We start from the raw sequence: 26,559 nt of genomic DNA, 5'->3' as shown, positions 1-26,559 counted from the left end.
TATTTTTCCATTTGCTTGTGTCTTCTTGGATTTCTTTGAGCAGTATTTTCTAGTTCTCATTTTAAAGGTCTTTTACTTCTCTGGTTAGGAAGATGCCGAGGTATTTCTTTTTTTTTGTGGCTATTGTGAATGGGACTGTGCTTTCTATTTGGTTCTCCGCCTGCTCGTTGTTGGTGTATAGGAATGCACATCTATTTTGTACCCCAAGACTTTGCCAAAGTCCTTTATCAGTACAAGCAGGTTTTTGACAGATTCTCTAGGATTTTCAAGGTATAGGATCATATCATTAGCAAGAGCAATAACTTGACTTCCTCTTTTCCTCTTTGGATACCCCTGATCTCCTTCTCTAGTCTAATTGCTCTAGTTAGGATTTCCAACACAAGGTGGAACAGGAGGGATTAGAGTCAGCAGCCTTGTCTTGTTCGGTTTTCAGGGGAAATGTTTCCAGTTTCTGTTTAGCAATAAGCTGGCTATGGATTTATCGTAGATGACACTTATGATTTTGAGATATGTTCCTTCTATACCTAGGTGTTTGAGGGTTTTTATCAAGAAAGGATGCTGGATTTTATCAAAAGCTTTTTTTGCATCTAGTGATATAATCATATGGTTCTTGTTTTTTACATCTGTTGATGTATTTAATTACATTTATGATCTCGTGGATGTTGAACCAGCCCTGCATCCTGGGGATGAAGCCTACTTGGTCATGGAGGATGATTTTTGAGATATGTTTTTGGATCCAATTTGCTAGAATCTTGTTGAGGATTTTTGCATGTATATTCATGAGGGATATTGGCTTGTAGTTCTCTTTTTTTGTTGGATCTTTACCCGGTTTGGGTATCAGTGCAATGTTAGCTTCATAAAATGATTTGGGAACAATTCCATTTTTCTCAATTGCCAGGAATACTTTCAGTAGGATTGGTATCAGCTCCTTGTACGTTTTGTAGAATGTTGCTGGAAAGTCACCCGGTCCAGGCCTTTTTCTTTTCTTTTCTTTTCTTTTTTTTTGGTAGGTAGTTTTCTTATGACAGAGTCGATTTCCTGGGTTGTTATTGGTCTATTTAGTGTCTCAATGTCTTCTTGTTTCAACCTGGGGAGGTTGTATGATGTCAGAAAGTTCTCCATTTCGTTTAGGTTATTAAGTTTGTTTCCATGCATAGTAACCTCTAATAATCTTTTCTATTTCTTCAGAGTCAGTTGCAATTTGATTTTTTGTATTTCTGATTGTGTTTATTTGGACTTTTTCTCTCTTTTTCTTGGTCATTCTCGCTAGGGGTCCATCGATCTTGTTAATTCTTTCAAAGAACCAGCTTTTTGTTTTTTGATGTTTTCTATGATATTTTTGTCCTCTGTGTCCTGTATTTGGGCTCTTATTTTGGTGATCTGAATTCTTCTGCTAAAGTTAGGGTTCTGGTAGCCTTCTCTTTCCAGCTCCCTTAGGTGATTTGTTAGGCTCTCCACTTGTGATCTTTCCATTTTCTTGATGTGTACTTGTAGATATAAAAATTCCTCTCTTAGAACAACTTTCAGGGCATCGCAGAGGTTTTGATAAGATGTTTCTTTTTTTTCATTTGTTTCCAGAACTCTTTTAATTTCTGTTTGATTTCAGTGTTGACCCAGTAGTTGTTCAGCATCATGTTATTTAGTGTCCATGGGTTTTAGGGAAATTTTGTTGGTGTTGATATTTATTTTTATTCCACTGTGGTCTGAGAAGGCGCATGGTAATATTTCAAACTTATGGAATTTGTTTGTGCTTGATTTATGACTGAAGATTTGATCAGTCTTGGAGTATGTTCCGTGTGGTGATGAATAAAATATATATTTTGTGGTTTTGGGGTAGAATATTCTGTAGGTATCTGTTAAGTTCATTTGGTTGAGTGTCAAGTTTAGGTTCTGCCTTCTTTTGTGATACATTTGCCTGGAAACTCATTTTCTATCATTTAACTTTGAATCTGTGTGTGTCCCTTGTGGTGTGATGAGTTTCCTGACGGCACACAAATTTATTTAAAATAAATCTTACGTGATAGGGGAGCCTTCATAAAGAGAGGAAGACCTGAAGAAATAGGTCACCTATGGACTTCTCATGCTAGGTTTAAGGAGGTGGATTGTTGTGGAGAAGTGTGATTGAGCAAAGGGCACATATTTGGACTTTACAAAGCCTATCTGTTCAGATTCCTCTTCTCATCCTGGTGTCTTCAGACATAAGAATGTTCCTTTCCTCTGGGTATGGGTAGGGTGCCTCTCCAGTGAAGGCCTCATGACCTGCTTTAGGGGAAGGTCAGATAATCCCTTGTAGGTTTTATTCCCCGCTTCAGGGGAGAAAGGCAGGGGAGGCAAGAGGGACCTTCCTACTTTGCTGTTTTTTCCAGTGCCAGAGTGCCATATTTGGGATGGGTGTCCTGAGGTCCATGACTTCCAAGTGATACATTTTCCCCAACTATGTGGAAGGTCAGATTGAGATTCGGACAATTAGTACACAGTAAATTACTAACTTAGATATCTACTATGGTATGGATGGACAGGCTGAGATTTTGACAGTCAGTGCAGAATAAATTGCTAACTTAGACATCTACTTTTCACATTACCTGTATATGTAATGTTTTTAGTTGGAGTCTCAGTCCTGCTGGGCTCAGGCGATCCTTCTGTCTCAGCCTTCCAAGTAGCCAGAATTACAGGCATGCACTACCATGCCTGGCTAATTATTTGATTTATTGTAGAGATGAGGTCTCGCCAAGTTGCCCAGACTGTTCTCAAACCCATGGGCTCAGGCACTCCCCTCACCTCCACCTCCCAAAGTACTGGGATTACAGGCTTGATAGGCTCCAACCACCCAGCCCACCCCACATTAAATATTTTAAGAAGAGCTGAGCACAGTGGCTCATGCCTGTAATTCCAGCACTTTGGGAGGTGGAGGGAGGTGAGAGGATTGCCTGAGCCCAGAGGTTCGAGGCCAGCCTGGACAATTTGGTGAGACTGCATTTCTGCAATAAAAATCAAAAAATTAGCTGGGCATGGTGGTATGCATGTATAGTTCAGACTGCCTGGAAGGCCTGAGTTGGGAACACTGTCTGAATCCAGCAAGTTGAGTATGCAGTGGCCGTGAGTGTGTGTATTTCCAAGCCTGGGCAACAGAATGAGATTCTGACTGAAAGATAGATAGATAGATAGATAGATAGATAGATAGATAGATAGATAGATAGATAGATAGATAGATAATTTTAAGAAATATTCTTGTTTTTTGTTTGGTTTTTGAGTTGGAATCTCACTCTGTCGCACAGACTGAAGTTCAGTGGCCGATCCTGGCCACCGCAGCCTCGACCTGCTGGGCTGCAGCAATCCTTCCGCCTAAGCCTTCCAAGTAGCTGGAACTACAGGTGCGCACTACCACACCCGGCTAATTTTTTTTTATTTATTGTAGAGATGAAGTCTCGCCAAGTTGGCCAGGCGGGTCTCAAACCCACGGGCTCAGGCAATCCACTCACCTCAGACTCCCAAAGGCGCGGGATTATAGGCTGAGCCACCGAGCCCTGCTAAGAAGAAATATTCTTAGGGAATTGATCTAATGGCCATATTACTGTATCCCAAATAATTGCTTTAAAAATTTTGAGGCCGGGCTTGGTGGCTCAGCAGGCTGAGCCCAGAGGCTCAGCCTGTCATTCCAGCACTTTGGGAGGCCAAGGTGAGTGGATTGTATGAGCCCACGGGTTCAAGACCAGCCTGGGCAGCTTGGCGAGACCTCGTCTCTACAATAAATCAAAAATTAGCTGGGCATGATATTGCATGCCTGTACCTGGAAGACTGAGGGGGAAGGATCACCAGAGCCTAGCAGGTCGAGACAGCGGAGGCTGTGAGTGTGCCACTGCCCTCCAGTCTGGGCGACAGAGTGAGACTCCAACTCAAAAGAAAAAAAGAACCCTTATAAAAGAGGCCCCAGAGAGCTACCCTGCCCCTTCCAACAAGACAAAGCAAGAAGACAGACTCCTCGCACCAGACACTAAAATCCACCTTGATCATGAACGTCCCTATCTGTAGAATTGTGTGAAGTGAATTTCTGTTGTTTGCCAACTACTCAGTTTGTGGCATTTAGTTATAGCAGCCCAAACAGACTGAGTCTCCTTTTCTTTCTTCTTCTTCCTGAATCTTCTTTTCCATAATATTACTTTTTGATGAATACTTGGGTGACAGAGTGGGACTCCAACTCAAAAAAATTTGTTTGACCGGGTGTGGTAGCTGAGCCTGCAATCCCATCACTTTGGGAGGCCGAGGTGAGAGCATTGCCTGAGCCCAAGGGTTTGAGACCAGCCCGGGCAACTTGGTGAGACCTTGTCTCTATAGAAAATCACAAAAACTCGCCAGGGTGGTGGCGTGCGTCTGTAGTTCCAGGAAGGATCACCTAAGCCCAGCAGGTCGAGTGGCATGCTCATTGCACTCCAGCCTGGATGACAAAGAGTAAGACTGCAACTTAAAAAAAAATCATGTGAGAACGTCTATAAAAAAACAGCTTTTTTTAGATACTGAGAAAAGTCAGCAGATGTGATAGGATATCAAAGATCTGTGAATTTTAAAATGAAGTAATTTTTATTTGACTTAATAGATGACAAACACTCTCCTTCCCTCAAAAATAGTACTGGCTCTTTTGGTGGAGAAAACTATTTTTTTTTGAGACAGAGTTTTGCTGTCACCCAGGCTGGAGTACAGTGGTATGACATTGGCTCACTGCAGCCTCGAACTCCTAGGTTCAAGTGATTCTCCCACCTCATCCTTCAGAGCAGCTGGGATTACCGGCACCATCACACACAGTTAATATCCCCACCCCATCATAGAGACGAGGTCTTGCTATTTTGCCCAGGCTGGTCTTGAACTCCTGGCCTCAAGCAATACTCCCACCTCAGCCTTCCAAAGTGCTGGGATTATAGGTGTGAGCCATGATGAAGCTTTTAAAAATCTGCATTAATTTGTGATTGCCATAAATATAAAATATAAAGGGGGAAAAAATGCTGGCACAGAGCTGACTGCTAGTTTTTTTTTTTTGAAAGCAAACTGTGTCCAGAGGAGATATTTTAATACAGTGCTTGGCATTTTTCTTTCCCCGGTGTTGGAGGCATTCTTGGCTGTTTAACACAGGCCCCAACTTGACTAGGACCGTGTGCTCGCTGGTGTGCTGTTTTTGTGTGTTCTTTATTAATGAGCAGATTATAATGAAGTTCAGATGCTGTTATTGCAGTTTTCTCTACTACCCCAGGTGTTTTGTATCTTCTTAGCATTGAGGGTTGAAATTGCAAATGTCAAATGAAACCTTAAAAGGACACTTGCCTCTTTAACTTGCTAAAACTATTTTGTCAATTTAAGAGACCAAACAGTCATTTCTGCTCATTTGTTTCTTGTTTCTGTTTTGAGTCGGAGTCTCGCTCTGTCGCCCCGGCTGGAGTGCAGTGGCACCACCATGGCTCACCGAAGCCTTGACACCTGGACTCACCACCTGGCCTCAGGTGACCCTCCTGCCTCAACCTCCTGAGTAGCTGAGACTGCAGGCATGCGGGGTCACCACACCTGGCTGATTTTTTTTTTTTGTGGAGAAGAAGTCTTGCTGTTGCCCAGGCTGGTCTTGAACTCCCCTGCTCAAGCAATCCTAAGGTCTCCACCTCCCAAAGTGATGAGATTATAGGTGTGAGCCACCACACGCAGCCATCATTTTTTTCCTCTAATTTCTCTTGCATTGACTGAAGAGAAAAAATTTTTGAAAAATTGACATCGTCTACAGAATACAGTTTTTTAGTTTATCAGGTTCTGTTCTCCAGGTTGCTATTATCTTTGTGGGCTTTGTCATCTTTTCTTTCAAAAGAAGACCGAAGGAGAAACTGTGGCATAGAGACCTCACAGGGCATATCCCACCTGACTTCCTATGTTTTCTACCCTTAAAAAATTATTACTAGTTGCCTGAACACTGAGGAAGGCTGAATGTCAATGCGTTAGTGAAGTCATAGATCACGGCACTGGGACCCGGGTTGGTGAGCAGCAGGTGAGCTCCTGGGAGAGCATTCTCTGCATGGACAGCTCGGGGGCCTGTCTTCAGGGACACACCCGTGGCTAGCCCCTGCCAAACCCTGCCTCTGCCACTTCTGAGAACCTGCGGTATTCCTGCTTCTTCTCAAAAGAAACAGTGAGGCAGGCATGGTGGCTCACGCCTGTAATCTCAGCGCTTTGAGACGCTGAGGTGGGAGGATCTCTTAAGGCCAAGAGTTTGAGACCAGTTTGGGCAACTTAGTGAAACTCTGTTTTGACAAAAAAAAACCGGACACATGTATATTTTCCTACCAAGGGTTGGGAAATGTCTGTCACTGTGGAATTTGGGTCACTTTCTTGGCACGCTGTTTTTAAAATGTTTTTACTTTCTCACTTAGAGCAATCTGAAAGAAATAATTGCCTTTGTAAATGGAGGATTATTTAAGGAGTGTGTTCATCTCAGTGACTCAGTCAACAAATATTTATGGAGTGCTTACCATGTGCCAGCCCCTGGGGGAGGCACTGGGGATATGGCATCAACAATGAATTTTAAAAGACACTCTTTACTGCCCTCGGGGAACTTAAAGCTAGCAAGGGAGCCAGATATCCAAAAAGATAATATGCACGCGAAATAAATTAGAAAGGAAAAGTGCTGTGCATTGCAACGGGCATCTTGGGTGACTTGCCAACATTTTTCCACTCCAGTTGGTGAGTCTAAACCAGAGGTTTGCAAATATTTTTGTAAGTACCCAGAATTTTCAGCTTTGTGAGCCATATTGTCTCTATGGTAGCTAGTCAATTCGGCAGTATACCGTGAAAGATAATAAATAGTCCTAATAAACCTTTATTGACAAAAACAAGCAGGGGGCCTTGGCTTGAGGATCCCAAAGGATGTGCCCATTTATAGATCCCTGAGGGTCCCGGGGCAGCTGGTCTGGATCTAGGGCATCTGAAGGCCCCGTCCAAGTATCTTAGTGTGCTGTACAAATACTACAGGTTTCTTGTTGGGTGGCAGCGGAAACCCACCTTGGTCACCCCGCCCCTCATGCTAGCATGCCATGGAAGGGCCTACATACCCATTTGGGCCATTGGGTTCAGAGGCTTCTTAGGCCATTGGGTCCAGAGGCCTTAGGGAGAGGCAGCAGGAGCCATGCTCTCCATCCTCTGGCAGCTTCCTCTGAGCAGGGGAACGGCAGGAGTCAGCGGCCTGCAGGGGTGGAGATGGGCATAGAAACCAGCCTATGGGCCAGTCATCCCCAGAGCTAGCCTTCACCAGGAATGTCCAACCTCGCTGGCACACACTAACATGTTTCCTCATGGGGTGATGATGCTGGAAGCCTGTTTTCTCCTCCAGGCAGCTGAAAGAAGGCAGAGGGGTATTTAGTTGCTATTTCACAATTGTAGGGGACCTGACCTCCCCTGGGCACTTCCCAGGGAAGTATTCTTTCTAGCTGGGCCCTCGAGGTTGTGTAGGATTTAGGCAGGTAGAGCGAGCCTGGGTGTGCTCTAGGAGAGTGTGGTGTACTGGTGGCAGGGGAAAGATAAGGAAGGGGCCTGTGTTATGCGCAGCCTCCCTGTTAGAGCTTTTGTTTTGTTTTGTTTTTGTGAGTTTGGGTCTCGCTCTGTTGCCCAGGCTGGAGGGCCGTGGCACAATCACAGCTCACCACAGCCTTGGCCTCCTGGGCTCAGGTGATCCTTCCACCTCAGCCTCCTGAGTAGCTGAGATGACAGGCATGCACCACCACACCCAGCTAATTTTTTATTTTTGTAGAGATGAAGTCTCACCATATCTCCCAGATTGGTCTCAAACTCCTGGGCTCAAGCAACTCTCTCGCCTCAGCCTCCCAAAGTGCTGGGTTTATAGGCATGGGCCACTGTGCCTGGCCTGAACAACTTTTAATTCCAAGTATCAGCCATGGAGCAATATAATACTTTATTTAGTTCAAGGTGGTAGGAAGCACTTCTCTGGGTAAGAACATTTAAACTGAGTTCCAAAATGTAAGCAGTAGTCATGCAAGAAGGGGTAGCATAAAAAGCTCACGTTTTAAGTTATGGTGTAATACAGCAGGAATCTGAGTGCACCTGCTTTAAAAATACCTCCTGCCAGGTGCGGTGGCTCATGCCTGTCATCCCAGTGCTTTGGGAGACCAAGGCAAGAGGATTGCCTGAGCCCACGGGTTCGAGACCAGCCTTGGGCAACTTGGTGAGACCACGCCTCTAAAATTAATCAAGAATAATTAGCCCAGTGTGGTGGCACACTCCTGTAGTTCCAGCTACTTGGAAGGCTGAGGCAAAGGAATCACCTGAGCCCAGCAGGTCGAGGCTGTGGTGGCCATGAGCGTGCCACTGCACTCCAGCCTGGGAGACACAGAGTGAGACTCTGACTCAAAAAAATTATAAATAAATACATAAATACATAAAAGTACTTCCTTTCCTTAGAAAAGAGAATTGGGGATAATTTTTTTTAACATATCTTAAAAGCAATTTTATATGTCTATTTAATTTTTTCTCAGGTATTTTTGTATTTTATTACATGCCAACCCCTAAAGCACTTTTGAAAAAGTATTCCTTTTACAAATCAAAGGTTTTTCCTTTGCTTATTTTTAGACACACTAATTTATGAAGATTTCAAGGAATAGGTATGAATACACATATTTTTAAAACAGGGAAACAAGAGTTCAAGCAGCTGCATGACAAATGTGTGAATTCACCTGCTAAAATTGTGTAGCTTGCCTTGACAGTAGTTCTGAAGTTTTAGCATTAGAATAAGAAGTAATCTTGCTGAGAATATAGATTTTTGTCTTCTCAGCTCAGAAACTGTGATTCTTCCACATGTGCTTGAACAAATATCCCACGTGATACAGATGCAAGTGGTCAGTGACCACACTTTAAAAAAGAAATTGCAGCCGTGCTTGGTGGCTCAGTCTGTAATCCCAGCACTTTGGGAGGCCGAGGCGAGTGGATTGCCTAAACCCACGAGTTTGAGACTCACCCAGGCAACTTGGCAAGACCTCGTCTCTACAGTACATCAAAAATTAGCTGAGCTACATGCGCCTGTAGTTCTAGCTACTTGGAAGACTGAGGCAGAAGGGTCGCCGGAGCCCAGCAGGTCGAGGCTGTGGTGGCCGGGGGCATGCCACTGCACTCCAGTCTAGGTGACAGTGAAACTCCAACTCAAAAAAAAAAGAAAGAAAAAAGAAATTGCATGCCAGGCGCAGTGGTTCACACCTTGAACTAAATAATTCCAGCATGTTGAGAGGCTAAGGTGGGAGGATTGCTTGAGACCAGTCGGCAACTGGTCTCAGTGAGACCTTGTTTCTACAAAAAAATCAAAAAAGTTAGGGCATGATGGTATGCACCTGTAGTCCCAGCTACTCGGAGACTGAGGCGGAAGGATCTTTTGGGCCCGGGAGATTGGGATTGCAGTAAGCTGGGATCATGCCACTGCACTCCAGCCTTGGGTGACCCTGACTCAAAAAGAAAAAGAAAATAAAAGAATAAAGACGGACTGTGTGACTCAAAAGAAAAAAAAAGAACAAAAAACATTGTCAAGTTATATAGAAAATTAATTTTTTGTACTTCACTACAATTTAGTTTACTAAACTTTCTTGGTTTTTTTTGAGTTGGAGTCTCACTCTGTCACCCAGACTGGAGTGCAGTGGCCGCTCCCGGCCACCGCAGCCTTGACCTGCTGGGCTCCAGCCATCCTTCCGTCTCAGCCTTCCAAGTAGCTGGAACTACAGGTGCAGGCTACCACACCTGGCTAAGTTTTTGATTTATTGTAGAGATGAGGTCTCGCCAAGTTGCCCAGGTGGGTCTCGAACCCGCAGGCTCAGGCAATCCACTCACCTCAGCCTCCCAAACTGCTGGGATTACAGGCTGAGCCACCGAGCCTGGCTAGTTTACTAAACTTTCATTACATTTTATGTAAATTAGAGTATTCTAGGTTTTGGTTATAAAAATCTGGCTCAAACTGGCTAAAACAAAGAAGACATTGAAGATGTCTTAGCAGCAAGACCACAGCTAAGGTGAGCCGTGGACTTGACTGGCCCAGGGGCTCAAAGGTACTGTCCAGAACCCTTTTTCAGGAGGAACTGTCTGTAGATGATTGGCTATGACCACTCACCATCTGCAGGCTGGCTTTGTCCTGGGCTAGTTCTCCCCGTAATCACAAGTGCCTTTGACACACACGACTTGAAACATCCTTGTTCATGTCAGAAGGAGAGGACGAGATTCCTACAGTGGAATCAAAGTCTCTCTCCTCAGTCTTGTGAGCCCAACTTTGTTGTGTGTCCACTCTTCAAAAGATACCACACACACCAGTGCATGCTGTGTGTGGATTGGTTTCATGTGGTCCTGCTTGGATGGGCTTAGAGGTTTGTTTGGTTTTTTTATTTGATACAGAGTCTTGCCCAAGCTAAAGTGCAGTGGCACGGTCATGGTTCACGGGAACCTCAAACTCCTGCCTCATCCTCCTGAGTAGCTGGGACTATAGGCATTCACACCACACCTGGCTGAGTCGTTTATATTTTTTGTAGAGATGAAATCTTGCTATGTTGTCCAGGCTAATCTTGCCCTCTGGCCTCAAACGATCCTCCCACTTCAACCTCCCAAAGTGCTGGGATTACAGGTGTGAGTCCCCATGCCCAGCCCTGCTTGGAGTTTTATAAAACTGAATTTTATAAGGCATAGTGGGATTTGGAAGATGAGCTAAGTGGAGAAAAGGCAGCTAGTCTGTCTTTTGTCAGACCTCACTGCCCTGGGCTCCTTCCACCAACGTGAGCTGTGATTATAGACGAAGGGTCAGGCATGGTTTATACTGTGCAGGTGTGAACAATGGCGATTTTTATCCATTGCTTTTTTTTTTTGAGTCGGGGTTTTACTCCATCGCCTAGTCTGGAGTGAGTACAGTGACACAATCACGGCTCACCACAGCCTAGACCTCCTGGGCTCAGGCGATCCTTCCACCTGCAACTTCAAGTAGCTGGGACTACAGGCATGCATCATCATGCCTGGCTCATTTTTTGATTTTTGTAGAGACAATCTATCAGCTCTTGAGAGAACAAAACAGTACAAACCGTCACAGCAAAGCACAGCACTTGGCACATAATAAATACCCAGCAATGTTTGCCATTGGACAGGACCGTTTTTAATGACTGTTTGGTAATCAACCTTCATTCTCCCTTTTACATTCCATAACAGTGAGTAAGAATTTAACCATTTAGCATAAGGTTTTTATAATCACATTGTCCAGTTGATTTAATTCATGCCTCAGAGATATTCTCATCCACCAAAGACTTTTCTAATTACATCCTTGTGATCAAAAGTAGTGTTTCAATTAATTTGTCTTGCTAATTTGCCAACTAAATTTGAGTAATTATTGCTTTCATTTTGCTATTTAATTTGATTAAGGAGCCATGATGTTTCCTGTTCTTGAAATTACGCTGTTGGCTTCTCAAGAGCAGAACCATCAACACAAAACTCAGAGCCTCTCATTGTTGGCAAAAATGAGCTTGTTTCTTTCCATTTTCTTTTTTTCTTTTCTGTCTCTTTTTTTTTTTTACTTGAGTCAGGATCTCACTCTGTCACCCAGAGTGGCACAATAGTGGCTCACTGCAGCCTCGACTTACTGGGCTCAGGCAGTCCTTCCACCTCAGCCTCCCAAGTAGCTGGGACTACGGGTGCACACAGCCAAGCCTGGGTAATAGATAGGTAAATATATATTTTATATATAGAGAGAAGGGAAATAATATAGATTACATATAGGAAGATAATCTATAGCTGTATATAGACAGCATCTATCTACCTATCTACCTATACAGAGAGACAGGGTCTTGCTCTGTCACTGAGACTGGAGTGCTGTGGTGTAATCATAGCTCACTGCAGCCTCAAACTCTTGGGCTCAAGCAATCCTCCCACCTTACCCTCCTGAGCTGTGCACCACCACACCCAGGTAGTTTCTGTATTTCTTTCGTAGAGTTGGGGTTCTCACTGTGTCACCCAGGGTGGCCTTGAAGTCCTGGGCTCAAGCAATCCTCCCACCTCAGCCTCCCTAAGTGCTAGGATTACAGATGTGAGCCACTGTGCCTGGCCTAGTAAGCACATCCAAGGTATCCAAAGTTGTGCCACGCATATGAAATTGTGAATAAGACGGAAATGGTCCTTGCCTGCGTGTTAAATATCTGTCATCTGTTGAATGTTTAAGAGAAAGGAGAGTACATGGGAGTAAAGGAAGGAGGAAGGGAGGAAAGAGAGAAGGGAAAAAGCCTGCTGCTGGTGTTTGTATAGGAAAAGGCAGCTGCTATCATGTTGAGGTCTGTATGTGGCCACTGATATCCTGACAAGAATTTTAGCATCGCTCCCTAAGACACTAATGGCTTAGCCATCTCTCAGGGGGGGAAAAAAAAATTTTCAAGGGGCGGGTCATAGTTTTAAAGAACCAAATACCTTGATAGGTGAGAAAGAAATTACTCTAAATTCCTTTTTTTCCCCTCAAATCTTTTTTGGTTTGGTTATTTCAGTGCAGAAGCACTCCACACTTCTATGAATGCCTTTTTAAAGCCTCACCCAGTGACTTGCAGCGATTTATAGCAGTGGAATTTAGCAGTTGCAGAAAACCCCGTGGGAAATAAGATTTCTTCATATATGGACACCAGACTATTAGGAAGAATATATATATTCTAGTCTCTCTTTTAAAGATTTTTCTTCATTTTTTTTTTTTTACTGCTGTTCTTTTATTAGAAAAAGAAGTTCAGTGGTATGCCTTTTTAGATACCATGTAAGGTACTTAAGGAAATTTAGGAAATTGAACTATTTCATTCCTTTTTTTTTTTTAATGTACCCTGAGCTATTTCCTAACATGTTTCACTTGAACATTAATCTTGGTCTGGAAAAGCACTCATTTTAAATTTAACTGTTTTTGAAATTTAACCATTACTGTTGAAGTTTTGGGTCCTCTCTCAGGAATGAACTTTGCTCAACTGACTGTGTCAATGACATGTATAAGAAAAAAAGGGTTGGCGGGGTGTGGTGGCTCATGCCAATGACCCTAGCACTTTGGGAGGCTGGGGAAGAAGAATCGCCTGAGCTCTGGAGTTCAAGACCAGCCTGGGCGAGAGAGTGGAACCGCTGTTTGAGACGGCAAGAGCTCTCTGGCCATGGCTGCCAGGCCGATCTCTGAGCAGAGTCAGGATGCCACCGTGTATGTGGCGGGCCTGGATGAGGACAGTTACCCCAGCTGTGGGAACTGCCTCTCCAGGCAGGACCCCATGCCAAAGGATAGAGTCGAGGGGCCAGCACCAAAGCTATGGCTCTGTGGAATTCCTGAGTGAGGAAGATACTGACTGTGCCGTTAAGATCGTGAACGTGATCACACTCTATGGGAAGCCAGTAAGGGTGAGCGAGGCATCAGCTCACAACAAGAACCTGGATATATGGGTCAACATTTTCAAGGGGAACCTGGACCCAGGGATTGATGAGAAGCTGCTTTATGATACGTTCGGCGCCTTTGGGATCATCTTGCAAACCCCCAGGATTATGCAGCACCCGGACACAGGCAACTCCAACAGTTATGCCTTTGTTCATTTGACTTTGATGCTTCTGATGCAGAAGTTGAGTCCATGAATGGGCAGTGCCTCTGTAACCATCCTGTCACTGTGTCTTATGCCTTCGAGAACTCCAAGGGTGAATGCCATGGCTCAGCGGCTGAGCGGCTTCTGGGAGCCCAGAACCCACTCTCCCAGACTGACCACCCTCATCAGCTCTTTGCAGAATCACCACTGCCACTCACAGCCCCCCATCCTGTGGTATCACTGGGATGTGGGCTTCTTCCACCAGGCATGCTGCCTCCTGGCTCCGTCCTACCCAGTGCTGCCTCCTAAAGCCCTCCCACCTGGGATGCCCCTAGCCATGCCCCCACCACCCATGACTTCTGGGGCTACAGGACACGGCCCCCCACTTGCAGGAACTCCAGAGGCAGAACCTCCTGGTCATGGACATTCACATCCTCACCCGTTCCCACCAGGTGGGATGCCCCATCCAGGGATGTCTCAGAGGCAGCTGGCACACCATGACCCTCGTGGCTTAGGACACCCCCGTGCTGGGCACCCAACCACCACCCTGACCACCACCTGGATTGCCTCATCCTGGACCTCCTCCAATGGGCACGCCTGCCCCCCTCCCTGAGGCCTCAATTTGGATTTCCCGTGGGCCAGTGTGAAGGTCCTGGGCCTTCACATGGTGTGCGTGGACCTCCTCCACTGATGCCCCCTCATGGGTCCATGGGCCCTCCATGACCACCCATGGCTGCCCAGGGGCCCCTCCCTCCACCCAGACCCACTCCCAGGCCTCCAGTTCCACCTCATGGCCCGCTTTGGGGCCCTCTCGGTAAATTCACATTCTCCTTCCTCCTGTTATATCCTCTCAATATCTTTAAGGCTCCTTGGACTGATCAGAGATGCTGTAGCCCAGAACATTTAAGGGAACCATAGTCTATCAATAGGTTTCAAAGAATTTGAGAACCTATGGAGATAGTGTGCAGTTTTTTTTCTATAGGTTTATGCACATGTGCTTTTTTCTGGAGAGCATAGTCATAACTTTTTGTTATGTTATTTTCTGGTTTTTTCTGGTTTTTTGTTTGTTTTGTTTTTTGTTTTTGAGTTGGGGTCTCACTCTGTCGTCCAGGCTGGAGTGCAGTGGTGTGATCATGGCTCACTGTAACCTTGACTTATTGGGCTCTTTCCACCTCAGCCTCCCTAGTAGCTGGGACTTTAAGTACACACGGCCACACCTAACTAATTTTTTAATTTTTATTTTTTTGTAGAGATGAGGTCTTGCTGTGTTTTCTAGACTGGTCTTGAATTTCTGGGCTCAAGTAATCCTCCTGCCCCAGACTTCCAAAGTGCTGGGATTGCAGGCATGAGCCACCACACCTGGCCAGGTTCTTGACCTCTGAAGACTTAGAACTACTGGCAAACAACATTTAGAAGTCTGACAATGGCAAATTGGGGATCTGAACTCTAAACCTAGTCTCCCAGCAATCCTCAAATCTCCCCAGAAAATTGGAAAGCCATTGAACTCCTTTTATTTGATTCCATTATCTATGAGAGTGTTTGTCAGAGGGTTGTTATAGGGAAAAACATCTCCACTTACAATAAGCATCATGCATATAAACACTTCCTTCCTCACACCAGTTCTAATTTGAAATTGCACCTGTGAAAGTGAGTCTTAAGCTTTCCTAGTGGATTGAATATGCTTTCACTTAGAATCTTAACCAATTCCATTAGTGCCACTGTTGCTGACAGTTCTCCATACATCTCCTGTGCCTTAAACACATCTCATGAGCAGAGGCACTTTATTCTAGACTAGCTTGTTGAAGATGTTTGTATTCATAAACTGTCTTGGAAGCAAAGCAGAGAACAGGTTTATTTCTTACCTATCCCCCTTGAGAGTAAAGATTGGGCAGATTTTCTGGTAGCCCATTATAATAGATTCAGGTTCCCTTAGTGGGGGTCCTCAGCTGTGACATGAACCCACTGAGTTTGCCACATCCACCTGGGCTGCTTTGCATCAGCCCCTGTGAGACATGGGAGGCAGGGGGAGTGGACGTGAGCATGAAGCTCACACTGCCTGCTGTGCTGTGAGGAATACATACGTCCTTTGTCTCTGACCCAGAAGTCTCCTGTCTTTTGCTGGCATGTGTGAAATCATGATAGTCTAACTTATTAGTTTGTGTAGAGTAAAAGTCTCAGACCCTTCACAGGTGTTGACATCACTGTTACAGTGCCTGTGATTCCTTTTAAATACTTCAGCATAGACAGTGATACATGTGTATTATTATTACTTTTCTGAGTTAGAGTCTCATTCTTGTTGCCCAGGCTGGAGTGCAGTGGCACGCTCCCGGCCACCCCAGCATCAACCTGCTGGGCTCTGGCACTCCTTCCACCACAGCCTTCCAAGTAGCCGGAACTACAGGCGCACACTACCATGCCCAGCTAATTTCTTTTATTTATTTATTGTAGAGACGAGGTCTCACCAAGTTGCCCGGGCTGGTCTCGAACCTGTGGACTCAGGCGGTGCACTCGCCTCAGCCTCCCAAAGTGCTGGGATTACAGGATTACAGGCTGAGCCACCGTGCCTGGCCAGAAATGAATTTTTATTGGTGGAATTCGTGTCTAATTAGCATGATGTTCTTTTTTTTTTTTTTTTTTTTTTTTTAATTGGGAGTCTCTCTCTGTAGCTTAGACTGGAGTACAGTGGAACAATCTCAGCTCACCACCTCCTCGAACTCCTGGGCTCAAGTGGTCCTCCCTCCTTGGCCTCCTGAGTAGCTGGGACTACAGGTGTGCACCACCATGCCTGGCTAATTATTTTTTAAATTTATTTTGTAGAGACAAGGTCTCACTATGTTGCCCAGGCTGGTTTCAAACTCCTGGGCTCAAGCAATCCTCCTGCCATGGCCTCACACATCCTGGGATATAGGTGTGAGCTACCACGCCTGGCCAGTGAATATTAAAAACAGATTTTCAGGCCGGATTCGGTGGCTCAGCCTGTCATCCCAGCACTTTGGGAGGCCAAGGTGAGTGGATTGCCTGAGCCCACAGGTTCGAGACCCACCTGGGCAACTTGGTGAGACCTCGTCTCTACAATAAATCACGAAAAATTAGCTGGGCGTGGTAACGTGTGCCTGTAGTTCTGGCTCCTTGGAAGGCTGAGGTGGGAGGATTGCCGGAGCCCAGTGAGTCAAGGCTACGGTGGCTGAGAGCGTGCCACCGCACTCCAGTCTGGGCAACAGAGTAAGACTCCAACTTAAAAAACAAAAACAGAGCCAGGCTCGGTGGCTCAGCCTGTAATCCCATGCCCTTGGGAGGCTGAGGTGAGTGGATTGCCTGAGCCCACAGGTTCGAGACCCGCCTGGGCAGCGAGACCTCATCTCTACAATAAATCTAAAAGTCAGCCAGGCGTGGTAGCGCGCGCCTGTAGTTCCAGCTACTTGGAAGGCTGAGGCGGAAGGATCGCCGGAGCTCAGCGGGTTGAGGCTGTGGTGGCCAGGAGCGGCCACTGCACTATAGTCTGGGTGACAGAGTGAGACTCCAACTCAAAAAAAAAAACAAAAACAGATTTTCATTGGTGACATTACAGACACTCAAAATTGTGGATTGCATAACATAGCTAGAGACACTCCTTATGGTCACATGAAAGGATTTAAACGTCCATCCAGCCATTAAGCCATCACTCTAAGCCTAAGAAGTATTCAGAATAGGTAATAACCAACATGTCATAGGCTCTGACCATCTGAACTAAAACAAGGGCTGGCCATAGTGCTGAAGCTGACTCCTGTGGAGACCTCCCCCTGGTCCCTACCCTCCCCAGGTATTGACTCTTGGTTTCTAGGACTTGAGGCTCAGGTTTTCTGTGGTTCTCAGGGGAAGAAAGGAGCAGTGGGATATTGGGGCGCGTAGGGGCGTGGCTGTCACCTAGCAGCAAGGAGCCAGGATAACATTACTAGTGTGTCAGGTAGTGTCCTTACTGCTCTCAGGGATGGCATTCAAGGTCTGACCACCCTTCTGGGTTCTATTTCTAGTCTTTGGTTTGGAAAATTTCTGGTTGTTTGTTGCCAAAGAGAACAGCATTTGTCGAAAACCTTTGTTGCGTTTACCTCTAGTTTTTGGTTTTTTTTCTTCTTCATGCAAGTTGGTAGTTTAGATACCTAAAAAGATAGAGAGGTAGGATTTAACCAGCTCCCAGAACAGGTTAATAAGCTCTCTTGTGCCTGCTTTTTTTGTTTTCTTTTGTTTTGTTTTTGAGTCAGGATGTGTCACACAGGCTGTAGTGCAGCTGGATCACAGCTCACCTCAACCGTGACTTCCCCTCCTGGGCTCAGGCCATCCTTCTGCCTCAGCTTCCTGAGTAGCTAGAGCTACAGGTGCATGCCACCATGCCCAGCCAGTATTTTTTGGTTTGTTTGTTTGTTTTGTAGAGACAAGGTGTCGCTATGTTGCCCAGGCTGATCTTGAACTCTTGGGCTTACACAGTCCTCCCGCCTTGGCCTCCTGAAGTGCTGGGGTTACAGAGTACACCTGGCCAGCCTGCTTTTTGATGGCTGTTTGTGAATAAGTGTGTGTGTAGTGGGGTTTAGTCTGAGACTTGCTTCTTATTATAATTTGCAAACGAGGTTGCAGAAAAGTCGCTCCTCCTCGCCATCCCTCACGCTTTGTCAGCAGGCACGGTCATCTACCAGAAAGAATTTCAAGGTTGCACTTGCCCGGGTTGAGTTAGGGCCCTTCCCAAGAGCTTCCTCACTGGCAAGGGTCATTGAGGAAGACCTCAGACAGAGGGCAGCCAAGCCACATGAGAGCAGCGCTTGCTGCACCACCGTTCTATCCCACTGGATACTAGAGAGTATGTTCAGCGGCTACTTGGTGGCCACAGAAGTGTGACCAGTGCAGACAGGAAAGGTAGATGAATGACATCAGGATGGAAGACAGCGCCTCTTCACCTGGGCGTGTTGGGAGATTGGTCCCAGCCACAGGTCACATGGAGGTGCAGCAATTAGAGACAGACTGGGTCTCTTCACACTCTCTTTTGGGCCTGCGATTCAGGATGGCTGGGCTTTGGGTTGTCCAGCCTTTATAAATAGCCACAGACAGAAACTAGAGATTCATCTTTATCACCAGACAGTGAATGCAGCCTGCTGGTTATCTTACCTCCCCTCTTGGAGAGAGGATTGTGTGTCAGTTCCCAGCATGAACACAAAGACCACCACTGTACATCGGTGCATCAAGCCAGCGTGCTTGCCTTCTCATCTTAACAGCACGTTTTCTCTAGGGAAATTTCTAGGGTGGATTCGTGCGAAGGGCAAGGATGAACAGCGACTGTGCTAGCAGGTTATCAGCTGGCTGGGCAAGACAAAGGGTAACTGTCTTACGTGAATATGGCGAGAGTGTGTACATTAAGGAAACCATGCACTAGGCCAAAGGACAGAGGTCCATTTGATCGGTGTGGTCGTCAGAACTCAGAAGCTTCTCCACTCGGTCTGCTTTTTGTTTTTTTTTTTTTGATTCAGGACACCACTCTGTCACCCAGGCTGGAGCACAGTGGGATGATTTTGGCTCATTGCAGTCTGACCTCCGGGCTCAGGCAATCCTCCCACCTGGCATGCACCTCCATGTCCAGCTAATTTTTTTTATTTTTTGTAGAGACAAGGTTTCACTATGTTGCCCAGGCTGGTCTTAAACTCCTGGGCTCTGATGATCCTCCCACCTTGGCCTCCCAAAGTGTTGGGATTATAGGTGTGAGCCACTTTGCCCAGCCCCATCCTGCTTTTTTTTTTTTTTTCAGTCGGAGTTTCACTATATCACCCAGGCTGGAGTGCAGTGGCATGCTCATGGCCACCCCAGCGTCGACCTGCTGGGCTCTGGCGATCCTTCCACTTCAGCCTTCCAAGTAGCCGGAACTACAGGCATGGACTACCACGCCCGGCTAATTTTTTATTTATTGTAGAGATGAGGTCTCGCCAAGTTGCCCGGATGGGTCTCGAACCCACAGTCTCAGGCAATCCACTTGCCTCGACTTCCCAAAGTGCTGGGATGACAGGCTGTCACGGAGCCCAGCCTGTTTTGTTTTTTGTTTTTTTTTTTTGAGTGAGAGTTTCACTCTGTCATTCAGGCTGGAGTGCAGTGGCGTGTTCACGGCCATTGCAACCTCAACCTGCTGGGTTCAGGTGATGCTTCCATTTCAGCCTTCCAAGTACCTGGAACTACAGGCGTGCACCACCACTCCAGGGTAATTTTTTTATTTATTGCAGAGAGAAAATCTTGCCATGTTGCCCAGGCTGGTCTCGAACCCGTGGGCTCAGGCAATCGTCTCACCTCTGCCTCCCAAAGAGCTGGGATAACAGATGTGAACCACTGTGCCCAGCTCCATCCTGCTTTTTTGGCACTTAACTGAAATGTAATTATGTGTTTCTGGAGGAACCAGAGTATGTTCTTTGCTTACCATCCTTTGCTTCTAGGGAATTCCAAGCAAGCCAGCCATCTTTGCCATCCATTTCCTGTTATGTGATTCTTAATGGGATTCAGGACAGGATGGTTCAGGGTAGAGTTTAGGAGGAAGGCTCCTGGGTGGACCTGATGGAAGGAAAATCATCTCGGTTTGGTGTGATATGGAAGGGAAGCCCACCAGAGTCTAGGGATGGAGTAGATGAAGAAGACTTGTTCACCTGGACATCCTGTTCCTAGATCTTCTGTGACATTTCTCCGATTGGCTCATCTCCACCATCTTCCTGTCCGTGTAACCCTGTTCCTTTTGTTTTGTATGGGTCTCCTTCCACGAATTGTTTACTTAGGTGGACGTGAAGAACAGTTGCATGCCACACATTGTTTCATCTTCTTTTTTTTTTAATTTAAATTTAAATTTTTTAGAGAGGAGGTCTCACTTTGTTGCCTAGGCTGGTCCCGAACTCCTGGGCTCAAGCAATCCTCCCGCCTTTGCCTCCCATGGTGCTGGGGTTACAGGGAGGAACCACTGCCTCCAACCAGAGTAACGATGTTTTGATCAGTGGTGGATCGCATATGTGATGGAGGTCCCATAAGATTATAATGGAGTAAGCTGTACATCTAGGGATGTGTGAGTACTCGGAGATGTTCGCATGGTGATGAAATCATCTAGCAATACGTTTCTCAGAGGATATTCCCACCATTAAGCTACGTATGACTGAATGTATGTTCAAATGTCCTGGTTTGTTGGTGGAATAAGTTGTTATGGATCCCCCCCCCCAATTGTACACTTCTGTGTTCTGAGTATGTGAAATGAACAAGGGCAGGCAGGTAACTGTATGTGATGTATATATTAATTACCCAAACAGTCAGGATTCGGTTTTTGGATAAGAATAGCCTAGCATCAACAGTTTGCTTTAGACTGGGAACCAGGAAGTTACACATTATAAGCAATCAAAGAGAATGTGCTCAAGAGACCGGAGACCTGGGCCTTGTGTCCTGGGCAGCATGTCCTCAGCCAGAACACGCAGGAGCTGTCCTCCATCAGGGATCGGCAACCTGTGAGCCCAGTCTGGTCTGCATGCTTTTGTAAGTAAGATTTTCTGGGAATGACTGCTTTTGAACTACAAGATTTACTGTCGGGCCTTTTTCAGACTAAGGTTGCAACGAATACTAATGAATAAACATTTTACACAAGAATAAGCTTGTCAACCCTGAACCCCCAATGCCTCTTCTCTGGGGTTCACCTGGCTCTAAAATCTGTGAAGCTGTGATGTTCTGGGTGGTGGAAAGAAGTGACTAAAGTCAAAAGGACGCGGAAATCGAGGCGTGATGCACCGCTTCTGGACGAGGCTTGAACGTAAACAGGCTCCGTCCTGCTCAGGCTTAATCCCTCTGCCCTAATCCCTGGCTCCCATCCCTCCTGCCTTCCTGTCTTGTGCAGAGGAGCACTCACAGCAGGACCTGCCTGGGGACACCTTTGATGACACACGAAAATCCCACGGTCTCTCTCTTTGGTAGCACAGCTTTGCTTATGTGAAACTCTCCCAATGTACAGCTGGAAAAACTCTTCCTTCCGTGGGAAATCTTGTTTCCCATGTGGAATCTATAGCCTCTTCATCCTGCCAGACCAGGGACATTCTGTCTGGGAAAATGGGCCCTCGGGGCCCCCACACGCTGTACTACACCCTGGACAGCTTCTCCTGGAGGAGATGGATGAACTTTCTGTTCCCACCCACCTGGGCACCGGTCCTGCGTGTTATCTGCCTCATAGATGGTTCCACAGGAAGGGGGTGTGGCGAGTGCTAGAAGGGCATCCCCATTTCAGTGAGTTAATTTGCAGGCTGTGTGCTGGGTCTTGTGGGTGGCAGAATGGGAAGAGGGTGGAAAACCCTCGAGCACCTCCCCGTGTGCTGTGCCTCCCAGAGCAACACTTGCAGGTGGAACGTAAATGGGACTTTCCATGAGAAAAACTGCAGAATAAAAATGGCCATTTCGGGCATGGTGGCTCACACCAGTAATCTCAGCACTTTGGGAGACTGGAGCGGAAGGAACGCTTGAGCTCAGGAGTTCGAGACCAGCCTGGGCCACCTAGTGAGATCTCGTCTTGACAAAAAAATCAAGAAATTAACTGGGCATGGTAACACATGCCTGTATTCTCAGTGACTCAGGAGGCTGAGGCAGAAGGATCACTTGAACCCAGGAGGTTGAGGCTGCAGTGAGCCATGGTCGTGCCACTGCACTCCAGTCTGGGCCACAGAGTGAGACCCTGACTCAAAAGAAAAAAAAAGTCCATTAGGTGGGCTCTCATGTTGCATGCTAACCAGCATATTTGTTAATATTTTACTCCTTACACTTATGAGCATAAAAGCCTCTCACTGATTTTATGAATATGTATACATGAATGTACACACACATATGTATTTGTGTTCAAATTTGTTTAATTTTGGCCAGGCTCAGTGGCTCAGCCTGTCATTCCAGCACTTTGGGAGGCCAAGGCGAGTGGATTGCCTGAGCCTGTGGGTTCGAGACTAGTCCCGGCAACTTGGTGAGACCTCGTCTCCACAATAAATAAAAAAAATTAGCCAGGCGTGATAGCGTGCGCCTGTAGTTCTGGCTACTTGGAAGACTGAGGTGGAAGGATCGCCAGAGCCTAGCAGGTCGACGCTGGGGTGGCCGTGGGCATGCCACTGCACTCCAGCCTGGGCGAAGGAATGAGATGCTGACTCAAAAAGTAAAAAATTAAATAAATTTTGAAATAATTTCAGATCTGGAGAAAAGTTGCAAAGATAAGGACTTCTTGTGTGTCCTCCAGCCAGATTCCCTGAATGTTAAAATTCGTCACGTCTTGCTTCTCCCACTTCCGTCACCCTTCTGCTCCCTCCCAGACATGATGTCCCTCCCACTCAGGTCCTGTAAGCAAAAACATTCTCTTACCTGGCAGTACAGTTACCAAAACTAGGGAAATGCCACTAATACAGTACTGTTGTCTAGTCTACAGACATTTTACTGTTATATTTAAATACAGAATTATTAGTAAAGGAAGCGGAATTTATTTTCCTTGTGCTGGGCTGCAGACTTTCTTTGTGCTTTTGGGTTTCCCACTTGAAGAATTAATAATAAGTGCAAAGCAGTATTTAAAATCTCCTGAGTCTCAGCTGGACACTGTGGCTCATGCCTGTAATTACAACACTTTGGGAGGTCAAGATGGGAAGCTTTCTTGAGCTCAGGAGTTCAAGACCAGCCTAGGCAACAAAGCAAGATCTCTTTTCTACAAAAAAAAAACTTGTTGGGTGTGGTGGTGCATGCCTGTAGTTCCAGCTACTCAGAAGGCTGAGGCAGAAGGACCGCCTGAACCCTGAAGGTCAAGGCTGCAGTAAACCATGATTGCATCATTGCATGGGAGCCTGGGTGCCAGAGTGAGACTCCAACTCAAAAAAGATATGTATTAAAAGAATAAGATCTCCTGAGGCTCAGTTTTTTAAAAAATCATGTTTTCTTATTTCATTTGAATTTAGATTCAGGGAGTATAAGTTCATGTTTGTTCCATGGACTTATTGAGTAGTGGTGGGGAGAGTTTCAGGTGGCTCATTCCCCCAGATATTAAACTCTGTACCCAATAAGTCATTTCTGAACCCTAACCCCCCTCCGCCTCCCTCCTTATTGGTGTGCCCATTGTCTATTATTTCCATCTTTGTGGCCACTTAACACCCACCTGCAGTGTTCAGTTTTCTGTTTCTAAAAGCTTGCCCTTAAGCCTATGCTCTGATGTTAGAAGCCACTAAGATTTCAGGAAAATCTTAATAGCCATGTAATAGTAACAGTAATGAGGAGAGGTAGTGTCTCTCTTCCCCTGGAGTATAACTGGGCTCAGTGGTGCTGACTCTTACATCAAGCTCAACTGCTGGCTGGGTGTCCTGCCCATTCAGGAGCTCGAGTTCATCTGTACAAAAGTGAGATCTCAGGCGGGTCCTTTCTGGTCAATTCTAGTACCATTTTTTGGCAGAACAATGACTAATAAATGGGCAGAACTCTTTGTTCCTTTTTTCTTCGGTCTCTCACCTCAAGGATGGAGTGACACATTTCTTTGGGGGCAAGAGAGACACAACTCAACAAACTAAGACCATGATTCCTGAGCAAAATGTGGGGGGTATCCCAGAAGGGAAACAGACTGTTGAGTGTCCCAGAGTTCATGTGGATTCACCAGGTCTGCCTTCCCCTAAAGATCTGAGGCCCATCCAGCATGTACTCACATATGAGCAGATCACTTGGACAGCCGTCATTGTCCCTGGCCTCCTCCTTATAGGACCCCCCTCCTTACTGCCCCCTCGCTCCAGACGCAGCGTGGATATACCTGCATTGGTAAAATTTACAAGGCTGATGCATATTTTCCCATCACAATCCCCCCAACATATCTCCCTAGACACGCTGCAGTTATGAGCTCTCTGCAGACACGCATCTCTTCCAGAGCATAAATCTCACTCTCGTTGATGTACGTGGCTTGGGCAAGCTTATTAATGCCAAAGGTTGAGTGTGTCCAGCCTCACCGTCTGCATTTTATATTCTGATCTCAACACCCTGGCTAGCACTGTGGAGAATGTAGGACAAAGAAACTGAGGGCAGTCTTTTTTTAAAAAAATTCTTGCCTCCTCTCATTGAAGTGGCTGCAACATGCCGGAATATCATACACTGAGGCACACTGTATCTTTTGGGGAAAGGGATCATTCAGCTTCGGTGAGAGCACAAATCCTGCCTCTCAATCCCCTAAATCTGGGAATAAAGGGTAGGACAGGTAGCAAGAGCATCAATGTCAGAGACACATTCGAGTTTAGAGCTGCCGTCTTGAGGAGAAATGCCAGGTCCTCCCATTGTAGTGCTGCTGGGGTGATTTAGAAGGCATCCAGATGGCCTGGGCAGCATAGCAAGACCCCATCTCAACAAAAAAAAATGAAACAATAGTTAGTCAGGCATGGTGGTGCGGGCCTGTAGTCCTAGCTGCTTGAGAGACTGAAACAGGAGGATTGCTTGAGGCTGCAGTGAGCTGTGATTGGGCCACTGCACTCCAACCTGAAAAAGAAAAAAAAAAAGGTGGCCAAGGTCTCCTGGGATGTCTTTAAATAGACTCAGGGTATGGGATTTGGGGAATTCGACCATTACACATACCTCCTCATTACCTATTTTTGGGGGAACTTCCGTGGTTGAAGAGTAGAGAGCCCCCATTCCAATAATGTGCTTGTAGACCGCACTCCCTAGGGAATGCAGAACACACAGTAGAAACAGAATCTTGGGGTGTGCACAGGGCAGCCCTGACTGTCCATGTGAGTTGTTGCTTCCAGTGCTAAGAAAAGCCCCACCTCACACACCTTCTTCTCTCAGCCTTTGACTTCGACGTTTTCTGCTCTCCAACCTGCATTTGAGTGTTCTCTTCACAGACATTGCCCCATTAAAAGTTTGAGTTAAAATTTGCGGATGTTTTAGGTCAGAGGTTCAATATCTGTTTCTTTTTTTTTTTCATTGCTTGTTTGTTTTTCATGAATGACACATTTGCTTGGTAGCTTCACGAAGGAGCAAGTGGAATTGGTCCCATGACAGGTTATTTTTGTTCTTCTTCTTATTTTTATTATTACTATTATTATTATTATTATTTGAGTCAGAATCTCATTCTGTTACCCAGGCAGGCTAGCACTGTAACAGCTCACTGCAGCTTCAACTTCATGATTCAGGTGATCCTTCCACTTCAGCCTCTCAAGTAGCTGGGACTATAGGCAGGCGCCACTACTAAATTTTCCTGCTAATTTTTAAATGTTTTTGTAGAGATGAGGTCTTGCTATGTTGCCCCAGCTGGTCTCAGACTCCTGGGCTCAAGCAGTCCCCTTGCCTTGGCCTCCAAGAGAGCTGGGATTATGGATGTGAGCCTCTTCTTGTTCTTAATTTTAACTCACGTGCAAACAAGATGGCCTGAATATGAAGAGGCATGAAGGAATTTATGCAAGAGAAGAAAAGCTATCAAACATTTGTCCATGGTATTTATTTATTCACTTTTTGAGTTGGAGTCTCACTCTGTCACCCACGCACACTCACAACACCACAGCATTGACCTGCTGGACTGAGGCGATCCTCCCACCTCAGCCTTCCAAGTAACTGGAACTACAGGCACGTGCCACCACACCTGGCTGATTTTTTGATGCATTATAGAGATGAGGTCTCACCAAGTTGTCCAGGCTGGTCTTGAACCCATGGGCTCAGGCAGTCCTCTCACCTCAACTTCCCAAAGTGCTGGGATTATAGGCATGAGCCACTGTGCCCAGCCTTGTCCATGCTATTTAAAAACACAGAAGTTCTTTCTTTCATTTATTTATTAGTTCACTCTATGACTCTAGCCAGTGAAAAAGCATTTTTTTCTTCTATTGATCCTTCCACCTTCCTGCTTTCATTATTTATACAAGGATAAAATCTAACCCAAATGTTATATTTGACTTTTTTTTTTTTTTGAGTTGGAGTCTCACTCTGTCGCCCAGACTGGAGTGCAGTGGCCACTCCTGGCCACCGCAACCTCGACCTACTG

The 26,559-nt window shown here is 45.9% G+C and overlaps 1 protein-coding gene and 1 pseudogene across 2 annotated transcripts in view; both read left to right on the top strand.

Moving 5' to 3' along the window:
• LHFPL6 (LHFPL tetraspan subfamily member 6) overlaps window positions 1–26,559 on the top strand; it is a 259,182-nt gene that overhangs the window by 219,236 nt on the left and 13,387 nt on the right. The gene's annotated exons all lie outside the window — the stretch shown is intronic.
• Window positions 13,158–14,489, top strand: LOC110596523 (annotated as a pseudogene).

Source organism: Carlito syrichta, unplaced genomic scaffold (assembly GCF_000164805.1).
Source record: "Carlito syrichta isolate Samal-C Ts95f unplaced genomic scaffold, Tarsius_syrichta-2.0.1 Scaffold309781, whole genome shotgun sequence".
NCBI lineage: Eukaryota > Metazoa > Chordata > Mammalia > Primates > Tarsiidae > Carlito > Carlito syrichta.
The sequence above is the reverse complement of the archived record's forward strand: the minus strand, read 5'-3'. Positions and strand labels throughout refer to the sequence as shown.